Source organism: Trachurus japonicus, chromosome 18 (genome assembly GCF_045865225.1).
Source record: "Trachurus japonicus isolate A0001 chromosome 18, Traja_1.0".
NCBI lineage: Eukaryota > Metazoa > Chordata > Actinopteri > Carangiformes > Carangidae > Trachurus > Trachurus japonicus.
In genome coordinates, this window is record NC_140924.1 from 2735678 (window position 1) to 2753507 (window position 17830).

Sequence of the window (17830 nt, forward strand, 5' to 3'; positions counted from 1 at the left end):
TTGGCCAAGTAGCCAGGGCACATGATCAATTGGAGTCATAGTGACAGGACCCTCAACTGTCACATACTGTACATTTCTTGAATGTGACCTCAGTTCACCACCACACCGTCTGTGTCGCCAATTCCCCTTTTCAACATGCATGAGTTTAGGGCTGCGCACATTCTTCCGTCAAGTTTGTTTTTTATAGATCACAACCTTTGCATGTAAAGTGACGTACGGTACTTTGAGACCCTGTTTTGTGCGTACGCAACAGTTATAAATGAGACCTCAGAAGACTTAGAAGTCCACACATTGTGATCACAATTGTCACCTCACACCTTGGGTAATGTATTTACTATTGAACACAACAAACAAGTATGCAAATTGTTCAACTATAAATCCTCAACTGTTTGTTCTACAACCACCACCACCATCATCATCATCATCAGTTAGATCATGGAGGTTCTGTGTGAACTTAGTCTCATGTGGACAAAGGTCGGAATATTTCAGGGTTCAGACTGTGGAGATGAATATAAACTATCAAAATAAAAGCTTTTCATAGAGAACCGTATCACTGACATTAACTTCCTGTTCATCTCTTTGTTTTTCTGTTTTGATTCAGACTCTAAAGAGATAAAAGTGAAACTTGGAGAAGAAGCCACCCTACCATATCTTGGAGATGCTGAAATCGCATCGATGAAATGGACCAGACCTGGTATGAGTCAGGACAGTTATGTCTTCTTCTACAGGGACAATCAGGTAGAAGACGACCAACAGCTTCAGCCTTACCGTGACCGAGTGGAGCTGAAAGATAAAGAGATGAAGGATGGAAACATTTCTGTGATTCTGAAGAACGTCACCACCAAAGATGCTGGAATATACGAGTGTGTTGTAAAGGGCAAAGGAAAAGAAAAACAGACTACTGAAATCATCCTGACAGTTCAAACAGGTGAGTCACAGAGTCCAGACTCAGGATCGCTAACATGCTAGGTGGCTAATAATAGTGCACAAAGAATCTTGGGATTAAAAAAAATATATATATTTAACCAGATGAAAGACCCATTGAGATCAAGAACTCTTTCACAAGGGTGACCTGGTAGGTGGTAGGTGACCAAGTAGGCAGCAGCACATGTCATAATGAACAAGACATTTTCTGGTTTCTAGCTCACCTCTGTGTGTCTCCTCAGGTTCCCAGGATGTCTCACTTGTGAAGATATATGAGTGGGTGGAGTCTGTCCAGCTGCCGTGTAACTATCCTACGTTTGACCTGGGCAATGCTTCGGTTGTGTGGAGCCGCTCCAACCTCCGTCCTCCAACCGTCCACCAGCGTCTGTCAGATGGAGACAATCTCACCGAGAACCAGAACTACAGAGGACGGACGTTCATGAGGGATGATGCACTGGAGACCGGAAAACTCAACCTGACTCTGAAGAAGCCCACCACCACAGACAGTGATGACTACGCCTGCATCATCAGATGGACGGGACGAGAAGAGTGGCGGACAGTAACACTGTTGGTCAAAGGTCAGAGCTGCAGTGGCTGTATTTGAAACCGCATACTACCGTACTGTTGGTATGTACTGTATACTGCATACAGTACTGAATGTGTGAGTCAGTCTGCCATTCCAGCAGACCAATGCCGTTCACCCCGCTGAATACAATATACAAGTTTCCCAGAATGCATTTTGAGCCAACTGACAGCGATAGTGGTAAAGCAATTAAAAGTAGGGATGCACCGAATATATTCGGCCGAATATTGCAAAAAAAGCAACATTCGGTATTCGGTGGAATGAATGCAAAGCAAGGCCGAATATAAAAAAAAAAAAAAAAAGTCTGATAAATAAGCGATCACGGGATGATCGAAATGGCAGCTTAAACCCCAGCTTTATTAGTAAGTGACTCCTACTGCTGGAAAAACAACAGCAATTATAGCTGCTGCGCAGCGATGGGTCGGGTCCGGGCTACTTTTGGGCAAATTTAGGCAATTCTGAGCAACAAACAGGAGAATAGGAAGACAAGACAGTTGTCCTTATAATGTCCAATTTGCATCAGTTGAGGATTGAACCCACAACCTCGGGAACCAAAGACCGTTGTCTATCGCACTGAGCTAATTGACAAATGGCAGTTCAACAGTGGCTTCACAAATTGAGTAAGCCATTCACTGTCGTGTAGGCAGAAAAAGAAAAATCAGTTTTTGAGGTAAAATAATGATATGTATTTGTCAAACATCTACTATGAGTCTAAGATGTTAGGAGCCTTCGCACATGGTCCAGTCCAAGCTATTTGGATTTTTAAATTTAGAAGCTTGCTGTGATGCCACCATTAGGACAATTGTCTTGTGTTTCGTGTTGAGGACATTTGACATTTTGATCTGTCATCATCATCATCATCACCCTGGCTGGGTCTCGAACGCACAACCTCTGACACCAAGAACCAGCGCTTAACTCAGTGAGCTAATTATCTGGAAGTGAGACATGGTGTGTGTCTTCTCAAATAGACTCAGGGAGTCAGTGTCCGGGCAGCAGTTGTGAACGCAGATTTCTGTTATCTAAACAAAAATCTGTTATAATTGCATTTAGACAGCAAAACAGCTTGAGGACATCTGCCATTTCGAACTGTCATCATCATCATCATCACCCTCGCTGGGTCTCGAACTCACAATCTCTGACACCAAGAACCAGCTCCTAACTCACTGAGCTAATTAGCTAGTAGTGAGACCTGCTGTGTAGCTTCATTTATCCACTCAGGTGAGCCAGTGCCCGGGCAGCTGTTGTGATGAAATGGTCAAAAGTCAGAAATTCAGTCATCTAAACAAAAATCTGATAATACATAAATTGCATCTTGACAGCATGGAAATGTTGGTGATTTGTTTTTAATGATAAGTGTTTTGCTTCATAAGAGAAAATATGATGTTTATAAATTCCACTCTCACATTGACTGCAGTTGTTCCCATGAGAGCAGAATTCAAAATATTCTCAAAAATTCAGTTTTTGAATTAAAATTCTGATATTTGCTAAACTTCATCAACCATGACTCCAGAATATTCTCATTTTTTTCAGGAAGTTTGAAAATGTATTTAGCAAGAATTTGATGGTATATGTTTACAGTACTGTTTACAGTCAAACGTTTTCATGCACTGTAGGCTCAAGTTTTGCTTAAATAAAAATCCGAGAAACAAGTTTTGTGGAGGACGGTCTGGAGATGCTCTGTAGCAAGTTTGGTGTCAATTGAGCAAAAATTGTGGGAGGAGATACATTTTAAAAGTTTTACAGTTATTGAAAAAAACAGAGTGATGGACTTCATAATTTGTAATAAGTTTAAGTTGACAAAAGTTTCAGCAGTATTGAGGCTACATTGTGGTGAAGTTTCAACACTGTAGCATCTACCGTTGGTTTGGTAGGAATTTTTAAAGTTTTTAAATTTAAACGCTTATTGTGCCCCCCCTAGGAGGGGGGGGCACATGCCCTTGGAGTTGAGTGAATCTGGCATGGGACTGAACCTTTGTGCAAAGTTTGGTGAGTTTTCGCCAAGGGGGCAGTTGTCGGTCTGAGAAGTGAAGCTCACTTCCGCGTTCAAAAAACTGCAATCCCCTCGGATTCCTCTGGGGGCTGGTGTCAGAAGGGAGCATTCCCCATAGACCCCCATGTTAAAATCGCCGACTTTACATCCTCAGTAAACATGTTAAAAGCCTGGTGTCAGAACGTTTTTTCGTCTCAATCGATAGTTTCTACCCCCGCACACACTCTGAGGGGGGTGAATTTTTTTTTAACTCTGCCGTTTTACTGTTATAAGGTTAAAATCCTGACCAATTAGGGCGCGGAAACGTTGAGTGACAGGTCCGAGCAGCTCCGTGGACAGCTGCTTCGAGGCCAGTGGGCGGGTTCTCGGCCGGCCAATCCAACATGGCGCTGTTCAGGCCGCCATATTTGAGTCACAAAAACGACTCCCCAAAACCAATGGGTGACGTCACGGACGCTACGTCCATTCTTTTTACAGTCTATGGTTTTCGCCCATGGGAAGTATGACTTCCTTGGAAGAAGAAAGAAAGAAAGAATGAAGGATCACTTAATCATTACAATGTTTCGAAAACATTTACCTGTGTGCCCTGTGGGTGGTGGCTGTGGTGGTCTGGCCCTGATGTGCCAGACTGTAGCCTACTGGAAATCAACTGATTCATTAGAATTCCTCACAATCACAATTTAAAGATGTTAAAGTCAAGTCAGAAAAGCAGTGTTTTGAAATTGTAAGGATTAATGGTAACACTCATTAAGTCAGCCCACATTTTAGAGTGTACCCTTTTCCCACTTTCCCAACGTGGGCTGATTTATGAGGTGTAACCGGATTAAATTCCTCTGATTGTCAGGTATAAATTTATCGTAGCTACACTTAAAAAAAAACTAGATGAGCACATAACATAACCATCTTTAAAATTACTGTTTAGAAAACAAAATACACAGAAGGCAAGGCACATGAACCAATTTCAAGAGACAGTAAATCTATTTAGTTTGTTAATATTTCAAGACTCAGAACATAATGTCAGAGGAGGGAAAATGATACAGGCACTGGGTCTCATTCACAACACAACACTGCTTGTTGCACAGGTGTTATCACTCTAATTAGGTAGGCTACTCTCTGCTCTGCCTTAGTTTGAATTAGAAAAAACACAAACTCTGTTCTGAATAAATCAAAGAGACTTGAAAGGAATTTGCACTGTTTCATTAAGTGTTTGCATTTGTGGTATTCAAGTTATTTTTAATATTTCATTACCTGGACTTCATACATGTTGAAATATAAATAACAGTTCTGAGGTTATTCTTACAAGCCAACAGACAAATTTGATCCTTACCAGTTTAAATTACTGCTCTCTTGGTTTAATCTTTCTTTTTATTCTGCTGTGATTTTTCTCTCTCGTTCTCTCTCTGAATACTCTCAGCTGGATCAGCTTGAAGTGATTTCAGTTCTCCTTCTTGAGTTTAAATGGAGGGTGTCAGTCAGCATTAAAGGACATTATACCGCCACCTATGTTCGGTCTGGAATTACATCACCACAAAACAAACACAAAGTAATAAAAAATCCAGTTATTTAGACAAAAATATAAGAGTAAAAAGAAAAATCAGTTTTTGAGGTAAAATAATGATATGTATTTGTCAAACATCTACTATGAGTCTAAGATGTTAGGAGCCTTCGCACATGGTCCAGTCCAAGCTATTTGAATTTTTAAATTTAGAGGCTTGCTGTGATGCCACCATTAGGACAATTGTCTTGTGTTTCAAGCTGAGGACAACTGACATTTTGATATGTCATCATCATCATCACCCTTCCTGGGTCTCGAACTCACAACCTCTGACACCAAGAACCAGCTCCTAACTCGCTGAGCTAATTGACTGGTAGTGAGACCTGCTGTGTAGCTTCATTTATTCACTCAGGTGAGTCAGTGCCCGGGCAGCTGTTGTCAAGACAGATTTAAGAAAGTCAGAAATTCTATTATCTAAACAAAACTCTGTTAATACATAAATTGCATTTAGACAGCAAAACAGCCTGAGGACAACTGACATTTTGATCTGTCATCATCATCACCCTTGCTGGGTCTCGAACTCACAATCTCTGACACCAAGAACCAGCTCCTAACTCACTGAGCTAATTGTCTGGTAGTGAGACCTGCTGTGTAGCTTCATTTATCCACTCAGGTGAGCCAGTGCCCGGGCAGCTGTTGTGATGAAATGGTCAAAACTTCAGAAATTCAGTCATCTAAACAAAAATCTGATAATACATAAATTGCATCTTGACAGCATGGAAATGTTGGTGATTTGTTTTTAGTGATAAGTGTTTTGCTTCATAAGAGAAAATATGATGTTTATAAATTCCACTCTCACATTGACTGCAGTTGTTTCCATGAGAGCAGAATTCAAAATGTTCTCAAAAATTCAAAAGTTTCAGCAGTATTGAGGCTACATTGTGGTGAAGTTTCAACACTGTAGCATCTACCGTTGGTTTGGTAGGAATTTTTAAAGTTTTTAAATTTAAACGCTTATTGTGCCCCTCCTAGGAGGGGGGGGCACATGTCTTTGGAGTTGAGTGAATCTGAACCTTTGTGCAAAGTTTGGTGAGTTTTCGCCCATGGGAAGTATGACTTCCTTGGAAGAAGAAAGAAAGAAAGAAAGAAAGAAGAAGAAGAAGAAGAAGAAGAAGAATTCCTAGGAATACAATAGTGTCCCGGCAGCTTAGCTGCCCGGACCCTAACAAGAGCAGTGGGGGGAAGCTGCACAGCGACCGCGCGCACCGTTGCACGTCGCTCCAAGAGCGTGGCGCGTCCCGTCTGCAGCGGAGACACGGCCACTGACAGGACTGAGTGAGGGGACCGTTCCTGTAGGAACGCGCCTTTTTATAAATCATTTAAAAACCAAACACCCTGAACAGCATGCTGAGTACGAGAGGGAGAGTAAAGTGAAGCTTCCTGTGTGTATTGGACAGAAGAGCAGCGCTGGGGGCTCTGTACGTACAGAAATCACCACATTTACATCAGTAAATAAATGTTTTACAATCAGTCTGCATTAAGTTTTATTTTATTTTATTAAGTTATATAACATGGTCATGGTACATGGCAATGATACTTGACTACTCTAAACCATCTTTGGGGTGAGAGGACAGGGGCGCATTGCATTGTGGGATAATCAATCAAATCAGTATGTACAAACAGTATAGTATGTGGTTTCGAATACAGTGAGCGTTTTACATTATTGTTTTTAAATGTTGTAATCTCATGTTGTTGTTTGTGTCCTCTACAGAACCTCCTCAAATCTGGCTCGTCCTTCTTGGTGGTGTCGGTGGTATCCTGGTCTTACTGGCTGCTGTTGCTGGTTACATTTTGGCTCATTTTAAAAAGAACAGAGGTGTGTGTGTGTGTGTGTAGATTGTCTATTTATGTCCTCTGGCCTAAAACCACCACAGCTGCTCTAAACTACCAGTCATCTGTGGTATCTGACGGGTGTTGGAGGTTAGCCGCTATGGGATGGATGGATGGATAGATGATGGATGTGTGACAGTTGATGGTCCTGTCACTATGCCTCCAATTGATCATGCGCCCTGGCTACTTGGCCACAGGGATGTCCCTTTGGTGGAATGGTCGCGTATGATTCATACCTGGGAGACTGGGGTCTAAACCCCGCCCTCCTTCGTCCTGTCACAGGTGGATGAATGATGGATGATGGATGATGGATGGATGGATGGATTTGTTTGTTCTCACAGTCTGTCATTTATTGTCCAGGAAATAAATGTAAGTCAGTGTGATGTCAGAGCTGTAGAGTGAGGTCAGAGGTCAGAGGTCGGTAGTGAACTCTGTTGTGAATTGATCAGAAATGTTTCAATGTATCATGGTTTATTAATAGACCTTTTCACGGGCAGCCAGAGAGTATAAACAAATGCAGGTGTTACCAAGGATACGAATTAAGGCTCCATTCCATTTATTGTAGCAGAGCTTTTCTAATGAGCCAGCATGCACAATAGCAGCAACCTGACTCTGTTTGGCCTGAATGGAATAGAGCCTTAATTTGTATCCTTGGTAACACCACTATTATCTGGCTGCCCGTGAAAAGGTCTATATTTTAATCTCATGTTGTTGTTGATTATGTTCTTTGTGTCGACTACAGATCGTCTTAGAGCCGGGATCAAGGGTTTCCTACTTGTTGTTGCTGGTGCTGTCAGCTGTTTCTGTCTTCATGAAGTGACTAAGAAGACAGTGGGTATGTAGTGTGTGTGTGTGTGTGTGTGTGTGTGTGTGTGTGTGTGTGTGTGTGTGTGTATGTTTGGCGGAGACTCACTATAGAGATTTAGCCTATTCATTAGAGCAAATATCAGAGCCCGTATTTATCAAGCTTCTTTAGAATTACTCCTAAGAAAACTGCTAAGAGTTGACTTATGTCAAATTCTTCACTGAAAGCTGCACTTCAAACTACTCTAGTACTGCACTTAAATCCTCAGACAAATCTTTGCTTTCCATCCCACATACAAAGTTAAAAACCAGCAGTGACAGAGCGTTTTCAATTGCTGGTCCAAAACTGTAATTTACCTCATTCAGTTTGTTCTTCACCCTTTATTAATATTTTCAAAATACGCCTAAAGACCCATCTCTTTTCCTTAGCATTTGATTAGACATACTGTACAGTAGTAGGCTACTAATACTCCATAATGCCCCAATTTTATTTTATTGTACCCACTGTTTTTAGATAGTTCTATTGTTATTCTCATGCCATTGTTGTTCTTGTTTTGCACAAAATTGTAAAGCACTTTGGTCAACATCTGTTACTTTTAAATGTGCTCTAAAAATAAAGTTGACTTGACTATCTCAGGGCTGTCCCCTACTGGCAACTCCTAATCACTTAGGACTCCTCTGGAGGTCTCTTCTGGGGGGTAGGAGTGATTCTTAGACTTTGCAGCAGAAATTATATCTAGGAACTTCAAGGATCACAACCTGGGTTGACAACCCCTTCAACTTGCCGGAAAGCTACAGGGGGAAACCCTTCTTTTTGGGGCATGTTCCTGGCGAAATTACGCAAAGGCAACATTTATTTTTTATGAATATTTTCAGCACCCTATGGCATCATCTGAAAGTGTATTCTCTGCTCTTACCTAAGGTGGGCTCAGGTGATTTATAGTACAAACTATAGCATAGGCCTAGACCCCATTCACCTCATAATAGGTCACTCACACTCACAGTGTCTCCGAGTCACAATAATTACAGCCCAAATCTTTTATTCTCATTCATTTATTTATTTATTTAGGCTTTTGATGCCTTTATTGATAGTAGGCTATAGTTGAGAGAGACAGGAAACGAGGAGACAGAGAGAGGGGGAATGACATGAACTGGGAACCATTGAGGACTGTAGCCTCTACATGGGGCGTCTGCTTAACCTCCTGCGCCACTCAACGCCCCTCATTTATTTATTTTTTGGGTCTGCCTTTCAGTTGAGGCGGGCGCATTGTTTGTTTTTGTTTCTACACGGTACCCTTTTAGCGACACCGAACCTGGCAGAGCATGACCATGGACAAGGGAGAAACAACACGGTCGGTTGTCTCCACATTCGGTAAAGTTGATGTAAAGATAAAGAGTTACGACATTAAATGTAAACAAAGAAGACAAAGACAGAAGAAAATACAAGATTCAGCTTCTTTGGTAGTGTGCAGCCTACGATGTGTGTTTTATTGGTGTTTATAAAACAGAAAGGTGAAATCCGGCAATCTGATTGGTTGTTAACCGTGGTATAATGAGCATATACCACGGCTACTATTCTAAAGCCTTATCACAGCGTAGGATATCACTCCGCTTCAGGCACGTATGACTGGTATGAATGGAAGTTGTTGTCTTGTATTGTATGACAACGGACTGTTGCAGTCCGTAGCAACAGACAGTTGGTGTTTTTACAATGTTAAAGCAGTACTAAAGAACTTTCAGTTTTGGTTGAGTTTGGCGGCGCCTGTGGACCGAAGCGGTAGTGTTTTGCCTGAAGGAAGACTCCATTTCCCATGAGCACTAGCGTGAAGCCCTGTAAATATCCTGCATTAAAATTAACAGAAGACATCAAAACTAAGTTTCTGTTTCCAGTGGATCATTTCAAAGTGAAAACACAAACATAATCCACTGCTAAAGTGCCGTTTTGCCTGTTCCCTCCTTGTTGTGACTCGCAAAAGTGAAAGTAAAGTGAGAGCAGGGTTCCCACCATGCTCTTCAAAGCTGCTTAGTGCCAGAGAAAGAGATACAGACCATAATGATACAGACCCCCTCAGGCCACGACAGAGGTGTCATTCAACTTGTTGTAAGTCGATGTACCATCACAAAAGTTATGAAAATATTTTATGAAGGTTGAAAAGTTCCTTAGTGTTGGTTTAAAAAACGGACTAAAGTAGTTGAATTCACATGTTTTAGGTGAACTTTGACCTCCAGATGGTTAACAATGGTAGAGAGGACTGAGCAGTGACAGAGGAAAAGACCAGATGCAGAGCTACTTGGAGCTAACGTCTGGAGCGATGGGACTAGTTTTTATTGGATAATATGTATTTCTGGTTGAATAAAACTACATGAAATTGATTGCGTATCCCTCTTTCATATTGTCATTATTGGTAACCGTTTTATAAAAGCAATATATCACTCCAGTCCGTGGTATATGCTCATTATACCTAATAATATAATGAGCATATACCACGGCCTGTTGTGACATATTGCTAAAATAGCCTATGTGTAATAACATTAAGCTGCAAGCTCTGCATTAGCACATTTATTTAGGCTACCTGATTGTTTGTTTACTTTTGTTTTCTTTAGTTCTCACCGGGCGGTCGGTGACTGTGAATAAACCCTGTTTTTAAATGAGCTCGGGTCTCATGCTTTACTACCGAGAGGAGCTACACTCCACGCGCACGGTGAAATTCTTGGACCGGCGCCAGACAGACGTCTTGCCAAGAATGTTTTCATTCATCAAGAATTAAAGTCAGAGGTTCGAGGACAATCACATACCGTCGTAGTTCCCACCATAAACGGAGATTCGGCGGCGTTATTCTCATGACCCGTCGGGCAGCGTCTGCGAAACCAAAAGTAGGAAACCCTTCGTGGCTCGCCCAGCATTTACGCCACTAATAACAATAACAAAATAACGATAGAGACAAAATGATATCTAAAATGGAGCCATTAACGAGTGGTAACGTAGATTCATCCACATTAATATGAGACTTTTTTATAACCAAATAGAAACTCCTCGTTGTCCCTTTAAGACTTAATTGGTACTAAAGAGGCTTGATAAATACGCCTCAGGTCTTCATCTTGTTACTATGAAGACCTGAGTCCAGTCAGAGAAGCTGTCAGATGTGCAGAGTGATGAGAGCTTCACAGTGACACATGACCAGACCTCTGAGTCTCTGATTGGTCTGGAGGATCCATGATCATGGACGAGTCGCTTCATTGTCACTAGGAGCTGAAAACACATCATCTCCTGTTCTTTGTGTTGATTACAGAACCTCTTCCAGACGGGAGCTTTCGTCTGCTGTCAACCCCGAGTCTCCTGTTTCTCCTGTTTCTCCTGGGGGTCCTGGGTCTCCTGTGCTATGGCTATGGATTTCATGTCTGTTTTGGAATTTATAAAAACATGGAGAAAAAAGGGGGTTTGTACATATATATATATATATATATATGTGTGTGTGTGTGTGTGTGTGTGTCAGTAGAATCATTGTTTATTAATATTTTAATCTCATGTTGTTGTTTGTGTTGGATTTTGTTTTGACAACAGAACGTCTTTCAGTCCGGATCATTGGTGTGGTGGGTCTGTTGGTCGTCCTGATTGTCCCTGCTTCTGGTTCCTTCATCATAGTGTATACATGGGCTAAAAACGCACAAGGTATATAGTCTGTGTGTGTAGATTGTCTATTTGTATATGTGGCCTCCTCCCTCCACAGCAGCTCTTAGACAGACAGACAGACAGATACAGTAGATCTGCTGCTGTAGACCAGGTTCTGGTCTCTGAGGTCGTCACCCAGCTGGGGTCTCTGGTGGACAGTTGAAGGATGGAGGTGTGTGGGGTTTCTGGGTAAAGGAGAGTCCACACAGGGCAACAGGACTGACCTCCACCTGTAGACCTCCACAGTGTCTCCATGCCTGGACTCTGAGGACAGAGACAGGAACACGGATCAGTGACATCATGCAGGATATAGGTCAGAGGTCAAAGGTCAGGACTGATTTGAACTGGACCAGGCTCATGTTTCTGTTTATCTCATCCACAGACTTTTTCTCGTATGAAGTTGTTTATTACTTCTTCCTGACTCTGGTTTCCCTGGTTGGTCCTCCTGCTGTCAGCCAGACCATTAAGATTCATTTAAAAGGTAGGATGTCTGGTGTGTGAGAGTGTGTGTGTCACATCAGTCTTGGAGGATTATCCCCCCCTCTTTGGTTTAGGGAGGCAAGGAAAGACAATTTTATTTGTATAGCCTGTTTTTACCAACAGTTTGTCTCAAAGGGCTTCACATGGCATCGTAGCAACATCCTCTGTCCTTAGACCCTCACATCCACTGAGGAAAAGGGGCGGCGGGGGGGGGGGGGGGGGGGGGGGGGGGGGTCAGTAGGACAGTAAGGAATGATGTCTGTAGGTTTTCTAACGAAGTCCCACCGGAGCTTATGGCTGACTCGTGTTGTCCAAAACAGAAAAAAGTGCGTCCTCCACGACAGCAGGTGTTACAGGTTTATTCGCCAAAATACAAAAAATAAAAGCTTACATTTTCCACGGGCTTTTAACGATAGGCTACCTGTCCACTCACACTTCAAACACGTCTTCAATACGATCTCAACACGGTCAGAAAAACCGTGGGCTCCTCAGGCTATTCTGTCTTCCACACTGCTTCACTTCCTAAACACCGTGCCGAAGCTACTTTCTTAAAGACACAGGCGCCTATTTTTATCTGCATCACCACAGTTATTGTAAACATCAAAAATGAATTATTTAACAATTATGAAATTCAAAGTTTATGGCTTAATAATGTACTGAAATGATTATGAACTGTTTTATCAGTCACACGGCACCTACATTACCGGCCCCTAATTGTTCTGATAATGTAACTCTGAACAATTACCACAATTTCTGAAACATTCAATTTTTAAACATGAAAAGACTGCCTTTAATAGGCATATGAAATGTCCACTGTTTTTTCTATTAACTTCAAACAAGGATACGAAGTCCATTAGCAGCCAATCTTTGTCTTCATCGGCTGTAGTAGAAAAAGATAGAATGATAGAAAAAGAGGAGAGAGAAAGAAAGAGAAAGAGCCAGAGGTTACCAGCACTTGGCTCAACGTGGGAGCTCAGTCTTTACCACTGGCCCATTCAGATTCCACAAGCAGACATATCTTTGTAATGGGTCTGTCCAAGATGTTAGTCTTTGTTTTTATCCGCACTCTGCGAACAAGACCCTTCTTGTCAGGAACAGTCTCGATGATCTTTCCCATAATCCACGAATTTCTCGGCGCACAGTCATCCACGAGAAGAACTACGTCTCCTTCTGTGAAGTTTCGGGAAGCTGTGGCCCAGCGCTGGCGCTCCTGGAGTTGAGGCAGGTATTCTTTGATCCACCTCTTCCAAAACAGGTTGGACACATATTGTACCTGTCTCCATTTACGCCGCACGTAGAGGTCGTTATTGTTGAACAATCCTGGAGGCAAGTTTGGTTTCGTTTTCAAAAGTAGAAGATGATTAGGCGTCAGCGCCTCCAAATCGTTTGGGTCATTGGACGCCTTTGTGATAGGTCGGCTATTAATGATTGACTCTGCCACGCACAACACTGTGTGGAGGCTTTCTTCATCCATGCGTTGTTCTTTCGCAGTGGAGTTCAGCACCTTCCTTATTGACCTTATGAGCCGCTCCCATGTGCCTCCATGATGCGACGCGGCCGGAGGGTTGAACGTCCACTTGACTTTGTGTTGATGAAACAGGTGTTGAAACTCGGAGGAATTCCAGTCAGCAATGGACTCCTTCAACTCGCGGTTCGCACCAATGAAATTCGTCCCATTATCTGAGCGAATCTCTTCCACTTGACCTCGCCGTGCTATAAATCGCCGGAGTGCGTTTATGCACGAATCAGTGTCCAATGAGGAGGCGAGCTCAATATGCACTGCGCGCACAGCTAGGCAAGTGAATATAACTCCATACCTTTTTAAGATACTTCTCCCCCGTTTCACTTCTAATGGTCCGAAATAGTCCACTCCTACCCTCGTGAAGGGTGGATCATCTGGTATCACTCGTTGCAGTGGAAGGTCAGCCATTAGTTGTCTCCCAGCTTTACCATGTAAGCGACGACACGTCACACACCTTCCACATATCTTTCTGATAGCCGTGTTGGCATTCGTCATCCAAAACTTCAGACGCAACTCAGACAGCATGTGGTTGCGCCCTGCATGCCCAGTTTCTTTATGAATTTGTTGAAGAACCAAATCCGAAATGTGAAAGTCTCTGGACAGAATGATTGGTTGCTTATTACTCACTGGCATGGCTGCCCGACTCAGCCTTCCACCAACTCGCAGCACGCCGTCCTGAACTACGGGGTTCAGCTTGTACAAGGGGCTGCTGTGCTTCACATTTTGTCTTTTGTTCAGAGCTGCGATCTCTTCTGAGAATTTCTCCTTCTGACAGAATTGGATAATGTGAAGCTCCGCCCTTTCCAGGTCTTCCACTGAAATGTGTGTGCTCTTGTAGCTTTCTTTAAAGGAGTTCATCTGACTTTTGATCAGCTGCTGACTACTGTCCAGCATGCTTCCTCACTGGCTGCACACAGCTCTTTCCTCCTTTGACAGAGACTCCACAGCAAATCTTTAAGCTTCAAGAACCACGCCACAGTCCGTTTCAACTTCATCCAAGATGAGAAGTAGTGGATCAGTTTCTTAAATGGAGTTACACTTTCCTCCACACCTATGATGTTAACTGTAACTCTTTTGATCTCAGGATCATCCAGAGCAATTGCTGCATCGCTCAACGGACTCTTTGGCCAGCACTCAACTGGACTGCAGAGGAACTCTGGACCTGAAATCCAACTCATGTTCTTCATGAAGTCACTCACCTTTTGCCCTCTAGAGGCGCAGTCAGCTGGATTTTTGTTGGTGCCAACATGTCTCCATTGTTCCACATCAGAGCCTTTCAAAATGGCGGACACTCTGTTTGCCACAAACGTTCTGTAACGTGTTGTCTCATTTTGCAGATACTTTAGTACTACTGTACTATCAGTCCAAAATATTGATTGTGCAAGGTCAAGTTGCAACTCTCTTCTCAGGACCCCATCCATTTTCACTGCCACCGTAGCAGCGGTCAGTTCCATCCGTGGAATGGTGGGCGACCTGAGAGGCGCCACTCTGGACTTGCCCATCAAGAACGCACAATGCATTTTGTTACTTGAGTTACGCATGAGGAGGTAACTGACTGATCCATATGCATACTCGCTTGCATCGGCGAAGTGATGCAATTGTGCAAACTCACAATCTTCAAATCCTTCAGGCTTCAGACATCTGGGAAAACTGAAGTGCTCTAAATCAGTAAGACTGGCTAACCAGTCGCACCACCTCTTTTTGATGTGCTCAGGTAAGTCGTCATCCCATCCGATCTTCAACCTGCACAACTCTTGAAGAATAGTCTTTGCTGGCAAAACCACGGGTGCTAGCACGCCCAGTGGATCGTATACTGATCCGACGACTGAGAGAAATCCTCTTCTCGTGAATGGACGGTCCCTGATGGTGATTTTAAACTTAAATGTGTCGGACTCTACACACCAGTTGAGACCCAGGGCCCTCTCCATAGGAAGTTCATCCTGATCGAGATCCAAGGTTTTCATCTCTTTCGCCAATTCAGACTTTGGGATGGAGTCGAGCACCTTCCGAAGGTTGCTCACCCATTTGGTGAGACGAAAGCCTCCATGGCCACAGATTTTCATGAGGTCTTGGCACATCGTTATGGCTTCATCTTCTGTAGCGACAGACTTGAGGCAGTCGTCTACATAAAAATTCTGTAGGACTGTCTGTACAACCTCAGCTCTAAACTGTTGACTCTGATCTTCAGCGCACTTCTTCAGTGCAAAACTGGCACAGCTGGGCGAAGAAGTGGCTCCAAACAGGTGCACAGTCATCTTGTGTTCAGCCAGAGCTTGATTGTAATCTCCACCTGGCCACCATAGAAACCTCAGCAAATCGGAGTCATCTTCAGCCACTTTAACCTGGTGGAACATTGCTTCGACGTCCGCCATGATCGCGACAGGTTCTTGTCTGAATCTGATGACGACTCCGATCAGACTGCTGGTTAAATCAGGGCCTTGTAAGAGTTGGTCATTTAGCGACGTTCCCTGATAGGAAGCTGCGCAGTCGAACACAACTCTCAGTTTCTGCTTCACAGGGTGATATACAGCTGTGTGCGGGATGTACCACACTTTACCTTCTTTTGGCTTCTGATCTTCCCCAGACAATTGGACGGCGTAGCCCTTCTGGAGGATATCGTCCATGAAATCTGTGTATTCTTTGTGAAAGCAGTCATTCCTGATAAATTTCCGCTTTAAATTCTGTGCTCGCTGCTCAGCCATTATGCGGTTATTTGGCAAGTTGACCATTCTGTTTTTCACAGGCAAACATATGACGTAGTGGCCGTCAACCAGTGTAGTGGACTCCATGACCATGTCCATGAACTGGTGATCCTCTTTAGACATTTCCACTTCATCATGTTTTCCTCCCTCTGGGAAATCCATCTGAAACTGTTGAAGCCACAGGTTCTCCAAACTGGCCACAGAGATGCGGTTTGCCATAGTCTTGGTAGGTTTCCTTTTATCTGTCCAACTGCAGCTTTCCCTTAAAGGCCCGTTCACAGTCCAGCCGAGCTTGGTTCTTATTGCATATGGTCCATTACCAACGCTGCTCACTACCTCCCACGGCTCCATAGCTTTTGGCACGTTTGCTCCGATGAGCAATCCGATGTCAGCTTCGATCTGAGGCAGTTGTATTTCTTTAAGGTATGGCCACCTTTCAAGATCCTTCTGTTGTGGTATGTTTTCTTTTCCTACAGGTATTGTCTTATGAGTGAAAGCATCTGGAAGATCAATAAACTCATCACTTGACAAACTACTAACCTCCAGACCGGATACCACGTAAGTACTGACAGGTTTCTCTTCATTCATGGTTCTTAGCAGCATGTCTGTCTTTCGTCCACTAATCTTCAAATTGTTCATCAGTGCCTCGGTACAAAACGTGGCAGAGCTTCCCGGGTCCAGGAAGGCGTACGTCCGCACTATCTCACTTCCAAACTTGGACTTGACTTGGACAGGAAATATTGCGAGCGTGCAGTCGTCCTCCCCGGCCCCAGTCAGCTCATAACCCTCAGACTGAGCGCAGACGAATGCACTTAAGACTGTCTGACCGTCACTGTCATTTTTCCTTTTTTCTGCATCAACATCTTTTTTCTTGATGTGAAGAAGAGTGGGATGTGTTAAAGAACACACCTCACAGCTTGCTTTTGCTTTGCATAGTTTACTCATGTGTCCTTGCTTGAGACAGCTGAAACAAAGTCCCTTGCTTCTCAAGAATTCCAGTTTTTCTTTATGAGTCTTGCCTTTAAGTTTGTAACAAGTCTCCATGACATGTTCACCTTTACAGAAGAGACATGACAGTGACGATGGCGAAACAGGAGCAGAGTGTTCCAGTTGCTCTGCAGCCCTCTGTTCCAGCTTTACAGCGCTTGTGGTGAAAGACCTTCTGATTATGCCTCTTCTCTGTTCTTTGTTATTGCTTTGTTTAGGTGTCGTTGTTTTAGCTGCCATGTTATCCTTGATGTCACCAAAGACTGGGTGAAGAGCAACTTTGGCCTGTTTGTGAATAAAGTCTGCCAAATCCTTAAACTTGACTCTTCTATCACATCCCTCTTGTATGCGACACACAACACCTCTCCACCTTTCACGCAGCTTGAATGGAAGCTTTGCAACTATAGCCTTCAAGTTCGCAACATTGTCCAGTTCTTCCATATAACTCACCTCAGTCATGGTGTTACAGCATGCTGTCAGGAAGAGTGAGAAGGCGTTCAGAGCCTCTGCATCCTCTGGCTTGATGTGTCCAGTCCAACACTTTGTTCATGTAGGCTACAGCGATTTTATAATTGTTTCCAAAATGTTCTTTTAGTAGCTGTTTGGCCCGTTGGTAGCCTGCGTCGGGCTTCATGTGAAGGCAACTCTTTATCAGCTCCTTTGGCTGTCCATCAGTGAACTGCTCCAAGTAGTAGAGACGATCTTTAAAGCTTTCAGTGCGGGATTCTACGCCATGCTCGAAGGCTCTCACAAATGAATTGTAATCCAGAGGATCTCCGCTGA